We start from the raw sequence: 18809 nt of genomic DNA, 5'->3' as shown, positions 1-18809 counted from the left end.
TCTGGTGTCTTGTGTTTGGGGTCTCCTCTTTGAACCACTGCACACCTATCTGTGATGTTGAGCTCTTTGCACCACGTTCAAATGTGGGCATGTGGAGCAGCTACAAAACATGCATGTCTTTGAAGAGACTACATACAAATGTACGCTTTTGAAGCATAATGAATGTCATACAGATGCACTGCCTCACGTGCCAGGATTCTGCTTCAAAAGCAACATCATATTTTGTGTAAACCAAATTCTAACTGAAATTTCCACAGCAGCTGCACAATCTAGTTTACCCCCTTGTTTTTAATCCATTTTTAGAATCATGGCAAAAGAGTGAATGAGAAAGCAAATGCAGCGAACATTAGTTTTCAGTAAGAACCAGACCAAAAGTTTCATGTCCCATTTGAAAACAGTAAACAGTCTTCCAGGTTAACAGTGGGGTTCATTGAGATGGTGCAAGTTGCTTTGCGTTACCCAGTCAGCAGTGTTGGGAAGGTTACTTTTAAAATGTATTCCATTACAGAATACCGAATACATGCCCCAAAATGTATTCTGTAACGTATTCCGTTACGTTACTCAATGAGGGTAACGTATTCTGAATACTTTGGATTACTTAATATATTATCATGCTGTTTACAACTACGTGAATGTACTATTGCTGTGATTTATTACTGTTACTGAAGGTCCGCGGCTCCGAACCGTAGTAAAGGGACATCTGGCTAATATGTCGGGTTCGTGTCGGGCTGGTAGCTGAAAACTAGCTTTACTTTGTTGTCTGGGTCAACTTTGCTAGAGACAGAGAGAGGCGTTGAAAGGCTGCTCCAACGGAACTTATTTTTTCCGGAGGAAAACACGAACACAGTGTACAGTCGAGTCTTAATAGCTTACTTACAACTGGGCTCGTCAGGCACTCTTCTTGGCTGTAGTGGTTATTATTATATTTACATGCTTCCAGCTCCCGTTTTTGCTCCGTGACAGCTCGGACTTTTCCTTTCTCTCCCTCCCTCGCTCACAGACACATAACGTGTATGGTAGTCCATTCTCGCTGCAGCACGGACTACACTGCCCATGAGGCAACATTCTTTAGGGCCATGCCTGTAGCATTCTGCCTTTTAGCTTAGCACAACAACAACAACAAAAAAGCGCTCTCTCACCCAGGAAACACGCAGAGAGAGAGAGCGCGTCACCCAGTAACCATGGCAACCGTAACGCTGCCGCCTGGAACAACAGAGCGTAGCTGTCAAACAAACCCAAACAGTCCTGACCCGCCACAATATGAAACAGGAAAGTACCGCCGTGTAATCCATTTATTTCAACAAAGTAACTGTATTCTGAATACCACCTTTTTAAACGGTAACTGTAACGGAATACAGTTACTCATATTTTGTATTCTAAATACGTAACGGCGGTACATGTATTCCGTTACTCCCCAACACTGCCAGTCAGCCATAACATCTATAGAAACCATGGCATATTAACAGGGCATTGACGACCAGGAAGCTGAAGCTGTTTAGATTCAACATGCCAAGGGTGTTAAACACACCACCATTCCTGTTTAGAAAAAAACCTACTTACTAGGGCTCAACGTAGGTCTAGTAAGGAAGAACTCCACAACCTAATTATTCACAACCAACATAAAGCAACATCCATGCAAGACTGAGTTACAATTTCTCCCCATATATGATTTTACTGACTGATGCTCATCAGTTTTTCAATGACCATTTGCTAAATGAAGGTCATAAAATGAAAGGTCTGAACACTGCTAAGTAAAAGTGTAGTGTCCTAAGTAGCTGTGATAGTATCTGTTTTGCACCCAAACAGGATGCGACTTGTTCAGCCAGCTTGCTACTCTTATCCAAATGTTATCACTTCAGAGTTCAAAAAACAGTGGGTGACATGACAACCAGCACTGGGGTTATTACCCAAGAGAAGTATTTATTGCCTAAATAATCCATGGGAAAGTAATTTATTACACTACTCGTCATATTACTTTCACATTATTGCCCAATATGACCTGAAATGCACTGTGACATAATTACCAATTGACAATATAAACCCTGAGATTCATAGTTTAAAAATAAGTTTACATTTTTATCCTAATGAGGACACACATAGATCTTTCTCTAAGTGTTTCAGTTTGAAGACAAAGCCAAGAACAACAACAACAAAACAAAGTAAAAAACCAGCCCAAGGAAACAATCAACAGTACGATTCTACTGGAGAAACATTTACAGAAGAAATGGAGGCAACAGTGTTGCAAACCTGACTGCCTTTGTTACCTGTTGAAGTTCAGGCTCTGGCTGCCGTGCTGCGGTCAGCATACACTTTGCTTTATCTTCACTCTGGGTTCTTTGCTAGCAAAGCTTCTTTGTGTTAGCATGCTGTCTGTGCAGATGTTTGCAATTAACCAGTATTGTGTTAGCATTATAATGCTGTTATTTCTTTCCCGGACAAAGTTGACACTTTACCATCACATTATTGTCCTTTCATACAAGAAATAAAAATGTTCCTCCTTCCTGAGAATTGAGATCAGCTGATTGTAGTAGACAGGAAGAATAAAAAGCATGTTTAAACTTTTGTCCCCTTTTTAATTGTCTAATTTCTAGTTTCTTTCATAGTTGTAACCATAATGTGGCAACTGAATTGATTATTTGTTTATTTACTTGGATTAGAAAAAATGTAATGTGGTTAAGGGAATGTATTATTTTATGCAGTGTTACATCCAACACTGATCATGTCATATATACAGTGGATGAGATCATGTCTATGTTTGTTTAACCTATTTTGTTACATTTACTCTTTGCAGGGCCAGAGAGAACGCATCATGCCCAAAGGATCTCATTTTAAATGAGACACATGAGAATTCAACCCACATTTTCTAACATTAACATTCACTATTTGATCAAAAGACTTTAAAAGTATATTTTTGGTAATCCATCTACTTGCAGCCTGGTCCAGACCAGCCTCTGATGTCAGTGAACAGAGAGGAAGGGTGATGGGAGTGCAGGATTTGCAGTCAGACTAAAAGTATATGCCTTTTTTAATGCATCCCAGCCCTCGTGTGTAACGCTAACCTGCACTAATCTTACCAACAGAAAAATCAATGAGGCACCCGCCCACCATTCATCCCCGCTGTCAGCTCAGGAGACTCCAGCCTTCACGTATTGTGGGATGTTAGTGTCACTCGTGGATTTACTAGGGTGCCAACAAACCATGCACTTTCATTCACACACCTCTCCCAAGCCTGGGGGTAATATCAGGACACACTGCATACTCTGCTGTGAATCTTATCAGGAGACAACAGGACCTCCCTCAAGAGCCCACAAATATGAGATAATATGTCACTTCCCCAAGTGGAACTAACGACAAATGCTGATTATTTAGAGCAAACCGCTGCTCTCTCTCATCCATGCAAATGTGTAGTGCGGCAGGGCGACCTTTTCTGCTATTGAGCAGAAGTAAAGGCACCGTGCGCTGCCAACTCCATGGCAGTAAAAACCAGCAAAATCACCACAACATAATGACTTATGCAAATGAAATCATTAAGCTGATGAATGACCTACTGATGAGCAAATATTACCTTGTCAACATACTTATCCTCATTTAATGGGTGGCACTTGAGGAATGGTTTGACACATGCTTGTTTTTATTGCTTGTTCAGCGTTAGAGCCAGGAGGGCTGGAACAGCTAGCCTGGCTTGGTTTCTCCAAAGGTGTTTTCTCAGAGGAAGATACCCTTTAAGTGTTACTAAAACCGAAATTTCTCCCGTCCACACCATTTTGGATCTTAAGACCTGTGTGATGTTCCTCTCTGTACGTGCGGGGGAGTTCGATAAGTGCTCAGCGTTGAACTCGACCAGAAGCATTCCTCCACTCTGAAGGGTCAAGAGGCTGCGGTGAATAAACACGGGAGTGGATGATTCTCAGTATTTATCTGAGGGAAGGAAGGAGAAAGGTAGAGAACAACATATAGTGGGGAATCTACTGCTAGCACGATCGTTCTTGGAAACGTACATCTTGGCAAATTTATCCAGTGTGCTGGAGGTTTCAGGAATGTGACAGAAGGCATCGTGACAGCCTCTAACTGAGAACAGACCTTGATTTTGGACACCAGTTTTGAGTGGAAAAAGAAAAAACATCTTTTCGTCATTCAAACTGTGAGATTTCTATTTAGAGGCTGTTGGAGAAAGTGCGCTGTACTCGTGTCAGCTTGTTAGTGTTTGTTCGGCACGATTATTATCAGAAAGCAGGTAGGCTGCTTGGCTTGTGGGCACTTCTTTATAAGCATATCGTGTGGCCACTGTGTTGGAGGTTCATTTCTCCTGACAGCATCACTTAGCAACAATATCGAGAAAAGCTGTTTCCTTTATGACTTGGCCATTTTAAAATTATGACTCAACCGTGTCAGCAGCGTGCAGTAAAACATAACACTCTCGGAAGCCGTCTGCAGACTTTGAACGGATGGTTTCTTCACCCATCCATCACTTTGATTTTATGTTTAGATGAAGTTGTTTAGCTGAAACTTGGTACATGATTAAAGGCTTTCAGGGCACCAACAGGAGCTTGTCAGAGGCAACCAAGTACAGCAAAGGACATGTTTAAACAAGCCAATAGCCATCTAGAGCGGTTTGTAGGCACTGCGATACACTGAGCATGCCACAGTGTCACAGCAGTGTGTTCACCACCTGTTTATTTGCTAACTTCCACTAAACACAATGCGAAGCTGATCTTACTTGTGGCAAACCATCAACCAGAACAAGTGAGAATGCTTCATAACCCCCTTTTTTCATGTCAAATCAAATCAAAATCAAATCACTTTTATTGTCACATCACATGTGCAGGTACACTGGTACAGTACATGTGAGTGAAATTCTTGTGTGCGAGCTTCACAAGCAACAAGAATTTCACTCACATGTACTGTGACATGTTTTATTATACATTATACTTTTATTATACTTATTTCTTTCAGGTTAGTAAACCTTTAGCGTCACTTTTTGAAGATGTCAAATACCAACAGACAGAGATGTCAGTGCACATAGAACAACAACATGAACTCCCGCTGCTATTTTTACGCGTCCATTCTACTTCCATTTTTACTTTTGACTTGTCTGTTACTGTTTAGGCATCAGAAGCACACGGTTAGGCTCAAAAAGTACTTGTTTTAGGCTCGGGCAAAAACAAAAAAGAGCACTACCTCACACCTTTAACCACGTGTTATAAGTTGAACATCTCTCATCTGCGACAAGCATCTTTGCCATTTCCTTGATTGTCAAAATTCTGTGACCGTGACAACACCAGCAGTGCACTTTAGCTTACACTGTTAACATTGTATTATTGTATTACATTGTGAATCCTAACCAGGCATCAGTGTGTGACAAGATTGTATTGAGAACAGGCTGACCGTAGCTGAGGTGTGCTGGAGATAAAGTACTTAGGACTTTGTCTGGTATGAATGCACTCAATCTATAGCTTAATTGAAAGCTTTGACCCATTTGTAACACTGGAGTAAAAGTCAAAGGATCAACATGTACATTTTATTTCATCCTCTGGACAGGAAGGATGTCAGAAGCACAGAATCTAAAACCTCATCCCAGTTGCATCATTCAGTTTTAGAAAGTGGGAACATGCTGTCCGTACCTCTCTTTCTGTGCTGTAACACATGCAGCTCTCCTATTTGACAGAGCTTACGATGGATTTGTTGATAAGAAAGTCATCCTGCCAGATCGTAATCTTCACCCTAATGAACTCTAACCTGACATAAAGCCCTACTCATGGATGCCTTCAGAGTAGTTGCTAGGAGATGTCTGATTTAACTTACATCAGTAAGGCAGTATATATCTGTGCTTTCAAATGATCAAATGATTTTTCCTCATGTCATTGCATACTTTGCTTCCAAATGACGATTGTGTCGTATGCAGGACGAGCCACGCTTCGTGTGCTCGACACAAGCTTCGCGGCAATAACGCAGAGATCTCGTTCCACCGTGAGACTGCGATTACATCTCAGCCACATGAGCCTCCACGCTTTACACTTACTCACAGGGCAGAAAAGTAGAAGCACCGTGGAGGATTTTATGTGTTACAGTCACATGGATGAGTGGAGCACACGCAGCATGCCCTGGGCCTGTTTCCACTGTGCTAACACTCGCTTCAGTGGACAAGGACAAGCTGCAACCTTCTCGTACACGAAAGCAGCGGGCAGCGTAAAAGTCTGATCTGACACAGCTGCTTGACTCTTAATGGTGCATTTCACATCGCGACAGCCCTTCACACAATGTTATGACCACAAATTGTTCGTGTTATGTGAGACCATTAGAGGGATGCACACATACTGTATGTGGAATTACCACACTGACCTCTCTGGTGATAAGCTATATGTTTTGTGCTATGTACAGAAATGTGCAAAAAGCTTATGGATGTCTTTCCCCCTGAAACAAAACTCAAGAATCTATTCAGTGTGGGAATCCTTGTACTCCAGTCTTTGATCTGGATGATGGAGGTTTTCTAGACTGTGAAGGTCCCATAAGCTAGATTCTATCACCTTATCTCTACCATCAATATGAGGCTGGCATTGGTTGTGTTTGATTGTTGAGTGGAAAACCACTGAAATTCATCACTGGCTTTTTGTCTTAGCCAAATGTTAAGCTACGATTAAGATACAGAAGGTTTAAAAGAGGGTATAAAAAGGAAAAAGTGGGAAGTACTTTGAAACAGAGGACACCTCTTGTGACTGATGCTAGTCGTCAGCAATAAGCATACTCTGAATAACCCTCCTCTCTGACTCTACCAAGGACCATAATTTGCAAAATGTGTGTCATGTTTTCTTCAGTATGACCTGGAGCAAGTGGTCAAAGCCATAAACTTATTAGGAAAATGTCTACAGAGGTCACAGTACAAGGGCGCCAAGGGCTGTTTTCCCCAAAGGCTTCCATATAACCAGAAGTCTTGTTACACTGTGGTGGTACTGGTCAGCTAGCTTGCTACTCTGAGCCTGTAAATTTAACATTTCTCTTTGAGTTTGAAAATTGCATTTTCTTCCCCCCAAAATGAACTTCTCTAATAAAAACAAAACAAACAGAAGAAGAACAGAAGAAAAATGAGCTGGGGGGGCTGGGATGTATATCGGTGTTTTGGTGTTTTATCTTTTACTTTATTAGGCCAAACCTTAACTCTTTAAAGTTATTTAGGTTTGACGTAAATCTGTGACAAAGCCAATAACGCAAAGCTTCCTCTCACCTAATCATTTCTTGTGTGATTTCAGTAGTCAAAATGTCAAGAAGCTGCCTCAGAAACTGAGTTACCAGTTTTGGTTTTTGGCCTTACAGTTTAGCTTTTTTAAAGGGTGTTCAGACTGCTCAAGTCTACTGCAAGTTGTCAACACTGGACGTTGACAACATGAAGCAATAACTCGAGAAAGAACAGCAAATCGAAGCTGAGCTGCCCAGTGCTTCGGTGAGGCTTCATCCAGTCATAACTTCCTTGGTCACAGGAGGTTTATGCCAACGGGAGACGTGTAGGCATGTGGATCCCACAGAGTAACCGAACAATGAGAACTCAGCTACAGTGCAGCCGGCCTTACTTGTTTAGAACGTAGTGAACACATGCTACGTGGACAAATATACTGCTACACACCACACCTCGTTATCTTTTAATTCAGTTTCTCTCAGTCCCATAGCCACAAGTGTAGAAAATCAAGCACCTAGCCATGAAATGTGACTTTATGAACATTTGTGAAAGATTAGAGCTTTGAATTCGAGCGTAGAAGTGTAATAGGATGACATTTGTTGTAAAAAGTCAGTTATTCAACAATCCGTTGGAAGTTGTATTATTACAAAGTAGAAACATTTAGGAACTCGGATAAGAAGGCAGACCACGTAAAGTTACAGACTGTAAAAGAAGCCAATGCTCTGCTGACTCAAGAATTGCAGAGTTCCAAACTGCCTCATTAAAATCAGCACATAAAACTGTGGACCAGAGACTTCACAGCACGGGTATCCACGGCTGAGAAGATCTTGTAGATGTCAAGTGTAGGTGGCCCAGTATTTTTGTCTTGATCAGTTCTCTGAAACTGATTTAAAGTGCTTCTACTGTTGTTGTCAAAGAGATTGTTGAGCTAAAACTCCTAAAATGTGTATTATCTTGTAGTTTTTTATTAGTATTACCAGTCAATACACTGGCAAGCTATTCAGAATAGCTTATAGTAGGCAAACAATTGAGTCGTTGAAGTAGTTGAAGAGGTCTGCTGCACGGCAGCGAACAGGTTTGTTTTAGCCTGGATTTGGTAAAATCTTATCATTTATTTAATGAGTGTACACACATAAAGAAACTTGTATCAGTTCACATCAAACATTACTGTAAGATAGTTATTAGTTATTTTAATCTACAGCTAATATTAGTCTGACAAGGCAGAGCCAATTCCTAAAGGGCGGATAAGAACACGCAGCCTCCGATGGGGATTGAAGCACTACAATCTTCTCTATATTGATTTGTTTTTGCCACTTGGCTTGTTAATGACGTTAGTTTTATTTACATGCACGATTAGCTCAAGCGCAGAGTGTTATCAGCAGCCTTTTAATTAAATCAAATCCACAGTAGCCACGTGGTGCACTCTCGACTACCTCTCCCCCCTGGCAGACAGCAAAGGGCAAACTGTCACCCTGGGCAAGGAAATCAGGTGTATTAACAAGTCAATGAGAAATTCATGTGTGTATAATTTCACAGTGAGCACATCTGACCTTTGTTAATGATGCCACTCAAAGCTGCAGGTGGTGTTTTTCAAATGAAGTCTCAGGGGAGCGGCGTGCACGGCTGCCGCACTAAAGCGGCTCATTGCTCCTGACTGGTAGGAAGGGATGGAGGAACACGCACTCAATCAAAGGACAAAAAGTGAAACTATAGGGAAAGCACGGTCCAAATCATTTTACATCAAAACTCAGCGGGTGTTCCCTATTGATTTTTTTTTAACTCCCCTTTTTTTTGGTTTTGTTTGCGCCATCAAAATGGAGACCATGTCACCGAATTCCTGCGTGGCATGATAACATGTTTTCATTGGAGAGCGCTCATCTGTGCATATACCCCCACCAGCAGCACCACCTCCCACCAGCAGTAAAGACAGCTGAGAGGGGGAGGGGTGTGACTATACTTACCCTTTCATAGGCTGGCTTTCTTCTCCACCAGCTAGTGTGGAAACAGAGAAAGAGAGCGCTGGGCTTTTACACTCACAGTTAAAATCACTCATGTGCTTCCACTGTGATGTATCACTCTTGAGATCCCCCCCCCTCTGAAAATTACCCTTATATTGTGTCTACTCCACGTGGAGTACTGTTGGTTTTTGAGGTAGCGCTCTCATTCAGGGGGGTTAGAAAGTCCTTGAAAAGCAATTTATCCTCTTCCGTTCACAGCCACCTTCCTACCTGCTCACTCTCGCAGCTATTTTCAACCATCTCCTCCTCTCATCTCCTGGAGTCCTGTTACTCCATCTTAATTTTCTGCTCCTTTCATCACCTGCTGACTCACCCTCTCCACCTTACAATCCTTACCCTCCCCACCTTCTGTACCTCCTATATTACTCTTTCTCTCTTTCGCTGCATCGCACACTTATCACATCCAGTATCATAAGAATCAAATGTGAAGGCCGGCCACGCTTTTCCTGCTTAAATCTCCCCATAATGGAGCCCAAGGGTATCTGAAATTGAGTGTGAAGACTGCATCAAGGTCATTTACTCCACCCTATAACATAGTGATGGATGTCTTGTCTCATTGCTCGATTTGGCTGCCCTACTTGACGAAGGGGGAGCGTATCCCATTGCACTCTGGAGAGAGTGTTGCTTTTGCGTGGAAAAGTGGCTGAAAAGTCGTTCCAAAGAGGTGAGGAAAGAAAATAAAAGATGAAAAAAGGTGAGAGAGATGGAAGAGGTGTAACAGGAGGATGCAGGTACTGTAAACATCCAAAAGGAGGCTGATGAGACAGACATTCAGTGTCCAGATTCTTGAGAAAACAATTGATGGGATTAAAATAAAACATATTGATTGCTGGATGGATGGCTCACCATCTGTCAATACACTAATCTGCCAAATTGACTTCACCTCCCAGAGCACTGTGCGCTTCCAAACAGCTGGATTCAGTCATAGAAAGCCATAAACACCAGCCATAGTCAGCTGAAACCTTTCCCAGGCGCCTGTGATTTATAATCCCTTGGATCATGTGTATGTGCACACTTGTGGGAATTACCATAGCCCGTGGTTGAGCATGTAGGGCTCAACCCATGTGCTTGTATTGTAGGGGTAAAAAGGGTCGTACACTCTGATAAGCTTGGTCAGAGAGTGGACTCAGTCATGTCTCTGCAATTTTTCTTGCTCCATCTACTTTCTCAAAAGCTGCACAGCAAAGCTGGAAGAAATGACCCATGAAGACCTTTTTATCCAATCAGTCATTTGTCAATTGTCGCCATCTTTTTGCATGACAATTATGAAGTCTTTTTCATTTGATTTACTTTTAATAGACTGCTGAATGGCATTTGGCTTTCAATCCTGAGTGTGTGGTGGCACATTTCAGGTTTAAAGTCTGTATTTTTTTTTACGGGCATATAAACAGTTTGTGAGGCAGCGCGGTGGAGCAGTGATTGGCGCCGTCGCCTCACAGCAGGAAACTTCCTGGTTCAAATCTGCTGGCCAGCTTGGTTGTTTCTGTGTAGAGTTTGCATGTTCTTCCAAAGACGTGCATGTGAGGTTAACTGGTAATTCTAAATTGGCCACAGTGAGCTTGCTGTGCTGCAGGCATCAGTGATTTGTCTGAATCTCTGTGTAATAAACTGGTGACCTGCCCAGGGAGTTCCTAGCCTCTTGCCCAAAGCTCAAAAACGTCCTTGACTCTGAATTTGATTGGAATTTGGATGGATGGATGGATGGATGGATGGATGGACGGATGGCTGGATGGATAGATGGACATATGGATGGATGGATAGATGGACATATGGATGGATGGATGGATGGATGGATGGACAAATGGATGGGTGGATGGATGGATGAATGAAAATTTTAGTGAAATGGAAACATGTTTTCATTTCACTAAAATTCCTCAGATATCTAGCTCCTGCTTCTAGGTACTTCACCAGCTCCTGTGCTGACTCAGGTCTATATACAAAATACAAACAATCAATAAAGCAAGGCGTATTATTATTGTTTAAGACTGGATTCACCAGGGGAAAATTACAGAAAGTAATTAAAATTGTCCCCAAAGGCAGCTGCAGCATTAACGCTCATCCTTCCAACATATTTAACATGCACGGACTGCAGTCCCCGGGGACACTAAGAATTAGCTACTGAAAAAACACACAGCAAATAAAACTATATGCACACAGTAATAATCTGTTATTCTAAATACTTAAAATATCTTTAAAATGACAAAACACAGACTGCGAACTAACATGTCACCTGTAAAATAAATACATTAGTAAAACAGAATAATAATATTTAATATATACTTTTATTTTCCTGCAGAAGCCCAATACATTACTAATTTTTAAGTTTATATTCAGTATTTTTTCTTTCAATCTAATTTGAAAAACAAATGTGAGGAGAAGGTTAAATAGTGTAATAATTTAGAAGCTTTATCCTAAATGATAATTTCCATGTTGCTTTTATACATTTAGAAAAGCATTTCTTTAACCAAAAACTAGCACACAGGTGAAATTTCCCCGGTGAGCATTTCAAACTGCTGGAACAAAACAGCCAATCAGAAAGTACCCACTGCAGCTCTGATTGGCACAATCTGAGGCAAGCAAGATGAAGTTAGAGCAGACATGTCAAAGCAAATGGGGGGGGGGATAATTATTCTTTAATAGATAACTTCTTTATGAAAAATAACATCTGCAAATAAGCACAAATCTTTTTCAGCCTTTAGATATCAGAAGACTGAGACATGAACGCAACGCTGTAAAACTCGTAAAAAGCTTTCAAGGGGATGCAGCGCAGCCACCAGACGCCGTGTCCTCCAGTCTGAGGTGTTGAGCTGTCAGATTTTTAATCAACAGGCAGGTAATTGACAAGTGAGGTGTGACTGTCTTAGTCTTTATTCAGTGTTATGTTTGAGAGTTAACAAAGCGTGAGATTGGGCCGTGCCTCCACGCTGCACATTCTCAGCTTGCAGGCCTTTTGTTCTGCAGCCCTTTGTGGAGCCTGCCCCGGATTCATTGAAACTCTCCACTGCTGAGTGAGCTGAAGGAGCTGCTTTTTTTTTGTCACACACTCTCATTCTCTCCTCTACACACACACACACACACACACACACACACACACACACACACACACACACACACACACACACACACACACACACACACACACACAAAGGCTGAAGCTCTGCCAGCATTTCGTGGGATAATCTACCTTCCTGAACGTTTGCTAAAGCACCCCTGCTTCCCTCCCTCCCTTCCCATCACAACCCCACTTCTTCTCTTCCTCCCCTCTTCTCTCCTTCTCCTCCTCCTCCTCCTTATCGGCCCCAGTGTAAGCAGCATGTGGTTTCCTGCCAACTTCTAGGAGCTGTGAGCAGCCTCTCCAAACAGGAACACGCATGAAGACATTCCACCAGTGAAGGAAACAGTGTCCTCAACCGCAGCTCCCCTCTCACTCCCCTTTTTTCCCAGCCCCTCCCAACCAAGAGTCTTCCAGACAACCCACACAGCCCCGCCGGGGCTTGACCATCGGACAATCAGCACACATAAACACACACAAACAAGCACAAAAACCACAAGAGCGGGCACAGACTACAACCATTCAGCACAGGCATGGAGATGGAAATGAAGAGGGCTGTAAGTCTGGGTGTGTGCATGCATCTGTGTGTGTGTATGTGTGTGAGAGAGATAAACAGAAATTGTGGGAGACAGAGTATGTGCATAACTATGCATGAGAGTGGTGGGAGAGAGTATGTGAATGGGAATGTATGAGAAAGAGAGAGCATTAACCAGAAGGATTGAAGATTAATGTTGTAAAGAAATCTATGATAAGCTTATTCCACATGATTTATCACCATGTGCTCACACATCAATTTTTTGGCTTGAGAGCAGGAGTCTCAACTTTTCTTTAGTGTGCTCATTCACCCCACTTGTGTGTAAGATGTTGGAGAGGTTCTTCTACTGTATGTGTTTTTCAAAATTTATTTATTTTTTATTAGTAATCCATGAAAGCGCTCGCAGGAAAGCAAGCATTACACTGAAGAGCGCTGAGAGAGCTGTTGGAGGGCTGTTATGCGCCTGTTACAAGAGTAAATTTGTTCAACATCGCACGAGCGCTCTTTAAAACCAGACGGCAGATCTGGGTAAAAGCAGTAATAACAACGGCCGTGCTGCCGGTAATTTTGATAAATGGGGCGAGTTAAAGAGAGAACAATACAGAAGCAGAAACAAGACTCACCTGGGAACTGCCTGCAGGTGAGAGGTCAACTACATGCAATCGTGGTAACATAGTGGAAATGGAACAGACACAACAGGAGTCCAAAAGCTGTTATGGCAAAGTGGGAAGATGACTTGTGGTGATATCCATTAAGGAATCTGCACTAAAGGGAGGTGGGGAGCAGAAAGAAGGCTTTAAATCACTTAAATGATTATGTACTAGTGCAGAGCCTGTTTGGAGAGTTTACGTCTGCTTAATTTGGTATAGCCACAATTTACAGGTGCGCCCTAAACGCATCATGTTCAGGCAGTCATGAAGTTAGTTTTTTGAAAAGAATACAGCCAGAAGCATACACTCACTGCATGTATGTTTGTACTTTTTCTAAGTGCCATCGTGCAGGAGATTGTGAACTGCAGGTTTCTCAAGAGCCTCTCGTCCAAACTTCATGACTGAACTAGAAAGTTGATTCTAGTCATCTGGATGTCCAGTGGGAGCAAAGGTTCGTCACTCACCTAAGTGGCTTCTTCAGTGTCGGACTGAGACTGGACTTTTTTCTTCTTCAGTCGCTTTGAAACGCTACGTCCAGATTACCAGAATCAATTTCCTGGGATTTCCTTCTCCTGAGCATGCATCAAGACTTTTAGCAGAGGAAACCAAGGATAAAAACAATTAAGCACAATCTAATAAAAAGCTATATGTATTTTCTAAACCTATATTTTCCACACCTCTTCAAAGACCTGTTTAAATGCTAAAACTGGCCACTCACTCTTTGCACCCTTGGCTCAATTTCCTCTTTTAAAAGGCTTAACGCAGCTTAAAAGTCATCCCGGTCAGACGGGTATAATTTTTATGTTTTGTGTCATTTGGCTCAGTTTGTGTGTTTCCACTCTGCTTTTTGGCATTGGCTGGCATTTGTTGTAAAACACTTTGTGACTTCTCTTCCCCTTGAGAAGTGCTATGTAAAGAACCTCATTACTAAAGCTTGTATTTGATGTTATGAAGTTAGAATTAGGTTTAATTTAGGTTTAAAGTAAAGACAAAAGGCTTGAACTTCATTTATGTGTGTATGTGGGCCCCTCCCCCACACAGAGAGTGGATCAGGCAGCAGTCACTGGTAACAGAGGACAACTTTTAGACAAAATTTGAGAACCTATTATCCAAATGACCTCAAAGTAAGCACTGAACTTACTTAGGTCACTATAGCAAAGCACGTGCCAAGTTTAAATGGATCAGATAAACCTTACTGAAGATAGCCAATGAACAGCCACAGTGATGGACATACCATTTCTTGAATTATGAGTAAAATAAAGTTCTCCTCAGGGATGCAAGGTGTGGATGACTGAAGGAATGTTAGTAGGGAATTCTGTGATAGATGATCATTAGTCACTTTTCTCCTCTATGTGAATGGAACAGTGCCAAAGTGAGAAAGAGAAGAGTTGACCTTAATCTGCAGTCCCACTGCCTTTTTTTTTTATCAGCCATTTCTCCCACTTTGTCCCGCTATCTCAATCTTATCTTTTCTCCCACTTTCAAAATGTTCTCAAGGAATGAGTAAACAGAGTGAAATGGCCCATACAGAGATTTTCAGAAACTGATTTCTGGTGTGTTTTCCTGTGTGGCTGTGCTCACCAGGCGTGCACGTCTTTCTGTGTGCCCACACATAAACGGTTCAGTGGCATATTGAAATTGCACAGTGGGCTCCTGTGGTGAAATTGCAGAGGAGTTTCTGATCCTCAATGCAAACCGAAGTGCTTGAGACAAAAGGTTTATTTTTCACTAAGTGCAATTGCAGTTGTTGTGCGATCGTGTTTTACTGCTACTCAAGCTTTGGGCAGGTTTCCTGGAGACATCTGATTTGTTTTTGTCCTGTTAATAAAGGTGTAATGCAGGTTAATCTTTTAGCTTAAATACACCGTGACACAAGCACGCAGGATAGTCTAAGGACTCAGTGAACAGGACTTCATTTCCAATATTTTTTTTTTGCAAGTGAGAACTTGTTCTGTTTTTCTCTCATGCACTGATATCTTGTCCAGCCTTGAATTGACATGCAGTGCTCCAACCATTACATCATAGTACACATTCACCTTCACCCTAACGGTACCACTAACACACTTTGCAAAGCTGTGGATTACATTCGATTTCAACATGTTTTACTGCAGCCATGCCAGTTTTGTTTTTTTAAATTCTCTCTATATGCAGTATCTGGCCACAGCAGCTACTATTTGGTGTCTCGTAGGCTTTCCTCTTGTGTTTGTTGGATAGCGGAACATCTGAGATCCCTGACCCCCATTTTGGTGTTTGAACTGAAGCATTTTTCACTTTTCACATATCCAAATGAGCAGAATATTTTGTGAATGCCTATGAGGAGAAAAACCTTCCGACAGTTTATGCTTTTATCCCTCTTTAAATGCATATCATGTCTCACCACTCTCTCTGACAGCAGGGTTTTCACCCTGTTTTTGACTGTGAGCCATTTGGAACAGCTATAAACATCTTTTTCTTAAGATGCGGTCGGATGACACACTGTACAAAGTAGTTCACTTCAAACATGGAGAAACCTTTAGGGTTAAGGGAAAACTGTTGCATGATGATTAGATTAGAGCTAGGCAATCACAACACCGGGTTAAGGTCCGACTGTGGTGAGGGGAAAAAAAAGGACAAATGAGAACAGCAGGTTTGTGCAAACTAGAGTTTTCTGGATGAGTGTGTTTGGCAGTATGCTTCACATGAGTGATGGCTGGTTGGACGAATAGCTTCTAAACCACGCTCAAATCCACATTTTCAACAAGTTGGTTGGCTGCTATCTGGTAGGTGAGAAAAGAGCCAGGATTCAGAGCTTTTTCCCTTTTTTTGGTCATAATTGACACAACTGTTTCTTTCTTTTTCCATTTGTACAACCTATTACACTGCTGTGAACAGCACAAGAGACATCTACTAATCAGAAGGTTGTGGTTTGCTCCCTGGCTGCTCCAGTCTGCATGCCAAAGCATCCTTGAAGATACTGAACCCCAAGTTGCTCTCCGATGCTTTTGCTGGAGTGTGAATGCGTGTGAATGCTAGAAAGAAAGCACTTAGGTGTAGAAAAAAGTGCTTGGGTGAATGAGGTGAATGAGTGAGTTGTATAAAGTACTCTTGAGTGCTCAGGTGGAAAAGTGCTATATAAGAACCAGTCCATTTGCCCTTTAGATGGTCCAAAAATGTGACCATTATCCATCCATCCGTTTTCTTAACCATTTATCCAGTTTAGGATCCTAGCAGGGCTCAAGCCTATCCAAGCTGTCATAGTGTAAAAGAGCGGGTACACCATGGACAGGTCACTGCACTGTTAACCCTCTATCCTATGTCCACATCTTTCTATCGTGGCTATTCAGTCCACTTTAAGAATGGGTATTTGCACCAAAAAAGTAGAACATCAAATCTTACAAGTGACTTTTTCATAACCTATCATTCCACCTTTTTACATAGAGAATACATTGATTTCAGCCGTGGCAAGAACTCTTAGTGTTAGAGGTAAACAAAGAGGTGTGGAATTCTTCAATATGGACATCGTTCTTTGGGGGTTTGGGCTGCGTGTATGTGTCTGTGTGTGTTGTGTCACAGAGCGACGATTTTTGATGAGCATGTTGGCCGCTGCAAAGACTGAACCCGTGATTCCTCCAAACACCAGACATTACTCAGATTTTACACATTCATGCCTAGAAGCAGTACAACCCCAATCTTTTACTCTCAGACGCTCTGCAGCTCTCTGGAGTTATTGGAATTCAAGGCTGCTTCACGCTTCAAACAAAGTGCTTGTTTGAGATGAGGGATGCAGTCAGATCGAGTCTCAACAGTTCTGAGTTGCAGGTAAACCAACAATCTGACAGCGACTCGCACTTTCTTCGAGCCTGGTGGAATTAGATTTCTTGCAGTTTTGCACCGGAGTGATTGGCATGACTGTCATCCTCCTCGGCATCATAAAATGCCTTCAAAGTTCTTTCAGCGTAGCTCACCCCTGATTTGTTTCACCACCTTAATGCCATGCTGTTCAAACTCGGCTCCTCACCTCTCATAAATAATGGATGAGGGCTAACTGTTTGTTTTGTGAAATCGTCTGTGAGTAATGCAAGCGCCTTGCTTAAGGTTGCAGTTGATGAGGGAGAGAAGAATCTGCATCATAAGAGCACTTTGCTCACCTTCAGGCCAGATGTTCTGTTCCTAAACACCTCCTTTAATATGCTCTTCATCCGTGTTGTATCAATAAATTAGCTGGGCCTGCACAAATGTTGTGGTCTTTCCAAAAAAAAAAAGAAAAGAAAAAGAAAAACGTTGCTCCAAGGAATCATACAGTGAATACAAATTAACTCGACTCACTACACTCTGTGCGAGTGAGCGGTGTATAACTTGCAAGTTAAAACAAACAAACAAAAAAAAAAAACATAGTTTTTTTCCAGGAACTCATTACAGAACCAGCGAGGCAATGCTTAATGTTGTTTTGACTGAATTGTAGTTATCAGTAGGCCACCGTGATGAAGCTCAATTAGAGCAGCATGCTATGAGCTAAGCAGAGGTAATCACTGGGCGGAGGGCAAACTAACGTGGAGGCATGGATATTCACTCCAAACAGAAAAGGCGAGGGATTCACAATAGGACCTGGAGTCGTGGAGAGCAGCTAATGAGCCTACATGATTCACGCTTGGCCTCCCCCACAGAGAGCCTTGTCCTGGGCAGAGTGGAGGCGCGCAAGAGGTGCACTGCTTGCTCCAGCACATTCCAGGATGCAGCCTGTTAGAGCCGGGAGGGTACAGTGAATAAAAGTTTCTCTTGTATAAGGATTCTGTGTCTTTGTATAGTTTAGAATCAGTCAGGAGACCCAGAGAGTTACTTGTGCCTGCATGAGTAAACAGTAACTTTCCCACTTAGGCATTTTCTGATGAGGAGTAATACGGTCCATGAGACTGAATGATCAAATGTGGCTATTCACAGTGGATGTTCTTGTATTTTAAATGCAAGAGCATTGCTTTTTGTGACAAACAGTGCACATTTAAGTGGACATAATGTATGTGAAAACACTTTTTATAGAGTTTAAGTGTAGGGTTTAATTACGTGATGATGTTTGCGTGCTCATGGAGATTCACCTGCACGTACCTGGGCTTCTTCATTCAGATAATAGCAAGCAGTCCTGGTGAAGTTGTAAGTGAAACTGATTGAAATGGAGCAAATATCAAATTGTTGACATGATTAAAGAAAAAAAAAAGAAAAAACACACATTTGTCTATTTGGCAAACCTATGTCGTATATATATGTTTTTTTTTCTGTGAATAGCTTCAGTGTAACGTTTCTTTCCGTTTCTTTATTGTTTCCCTGTATTGTTTCTTTCCTCATTTAACTTATGAAGCGCTTTTAATGCGCTTTACAAGTTCTGTGTATGTTTGTTTAATCGCAAGAGTTGCAA

Source organism: Pelmatolapia mariae, linkage group LG5 (genome assembly GCF_036321145.2).
Source record: "Pelmatolapia mariae isolate MD_Pm_ZW linkage group LG5, Pm_UMD_F_2, whole genome shotgun sequence".
Taxonomy (NCBI): domain Eukaryota; kingdom Metazoa; phylum Chordata; class Actinopteri; order Cichliformes; family Cichlidae; genus Pelmatolapia; species Pelmatolapia mariae.
This window is presented reverse-complemented; position numbering follows the sequence as displayed.